Genomic DNA, 2,084 nt, shown 5'->3' on the forward strand with positions numbered 1-2,084 from the left:
TTTGTTATCTCCCCCTTTCTTAGCTCTCCTGAAATAAGAATTTCTAACTTCCGGTCAGTCATTGTTATGATCGGCCATTATTATGATTGACCGTTGACTGAACACTATTCAATTTTTTTTCTCCGTGTTTTTCTCCTTGTCTCCGTATTCTTTCTGTTGAAGAGCGTAGCTCGAAACGTCAAAGACTTTCCGTATTCCCGAGCGTCATACTAATATATACTTTTGTTATTTACACCACCTGTCCTCGTCTGTTGTTATTTTTTGTATATTCTCCCATATATATATACACACACACACACACACACACACACATATATATATATATATAATGGAGCTGCTTTTACTTCGTACGTAAGTATGTTTTTGTGTGTGAGTGTCTGTGTGTGTGGAAAAAAAGAAAGAGAGAGAGAGTGAGAGAGAGAGTGAGAGAGAGAGAGACAGACAGACAGACAGACAGACAGACAGGCAGACAGACAGACAGACAGACAGACAGACAGATAGAGAAGACACAAAGTCAAATTCAAAGTCAGATGCGGTATTACTGTAGTATTTCCTCTTGAAATTCGGTGCCTTTATTCATATCCGTTTTGTGTAATATATTCATATTTATTTGTGTTTTTAAGTATTTATTTATTTTATTTATTCATGTATTCATTTAAGTATTTATGATTCTCTATTTCTCCTAACAAATACCATTTGCTTTGCCATGAAATTTAATAGAGACTCTCCCTTCCACTTTTTTTTTTTTTAATTCTCATTGTAACGGTACCAAAAATATAACGCAATTCTTGCCTAACAACAAAACAGTTAAAATAAAAGAAACAACAACAAAAAGAAAAACAACAAAACATCAAACCATTAACGAAATAAACATTTAAAGAAATCCTCATAAAAAATCATGACAAAAGAATATATATATACATACGCAAAAATATCTTGTAAACTAATCAACGGCTAAACCACAAATTTTAATATAATACTGGTGTATACACACATCGACTAAACTGTGACAAGATTCTAAAGGAAGTAATAAGGCTTCATGCACGTGTGACCAGAAGACCGCAACTAAATATACCAAATGAACTGCATCGTCAAAACAACGTTCGGAGTTTTGTTTGTATTATTTGCACAATGAACTTCACAAATATCCGAACGGTCCATTCTAGTTGGTTAGTTTAATTTAGCCAAATAATTTTATATTGCATATAGGCTATATGCATACACGCATGCATGCATGCATGTATATATATATGTATGTATGTATGTATGTATGTATGTATGTATACCTGCATTGTATATATATATATATATATATATATATATATATATATATATATATATAAATATATATATATATGGGGGGTGCAAGTGTGTATATATGTATGCGTGTATATAGGACCGTATGCATGTATGTATATGTGTGCGTTGAATTTAAATATATATGTATGTAGAATCTGTGTATGCATCTGTCTATGCATGTGTATATCTGTATACGTGCGTATGTATGAAATGTATATATGTATGTGTGTGTATGTATGTATGTATGCATATAGGTACATATGCTTGTATGTATATGCGTTGAATACATATATATACATATGTAGAATCTGTATATGTCTGTATCTGTCTATGCATGTATATATCTATATATGTGTGTGTATGTATGTAATGTATGTGTGTGTGTGTGTGTGTGTGTGTGTGTGTGTGTGTGTGTGTGTGTGTGTGTGTGTGTGTGTGTGAATATATGTACACGGTATATAAGTATGTATTTACAGGGAAGAGGATATGTTTATTGTCTTTTTAGAGAAGGATTGCATTTCGCTCCTTTGTTTGTTGTCTTTTTTTTTCTCGTTATATATATTTTATTGCGAATATATGTTTGTTTTTGTTTATTACGTTTCAATTTTTCCTTTGTTATCATTAGCGTCATTGTTGTTGCGGCAGTGTGTTCAATAACAATAATTGCTGTTGTTGTTGCTACTACTACTACTACTACTACTACTACTACTACTACTACTACTACTGCTGCTGCTGCTGCTACTACTACTACTACTACTACTACTACTACTACTACTACTACTACT

Source organism: Octopus bimaculoides, chromosome 16 (genome assembly GCF_001194135.2).
Source record: "Octopus bimaculoides isolate UCB-OBI-ISO-001 chromosome 16, ASM119413v2, whole genome shotgun sequence".
Taxonomy (NCBI): Eukaryota; Metazoa; Mollusca; class Cephalopoda; order Octopoda; family Octopodidae; genus Octopus; species Octopus bimaculoides.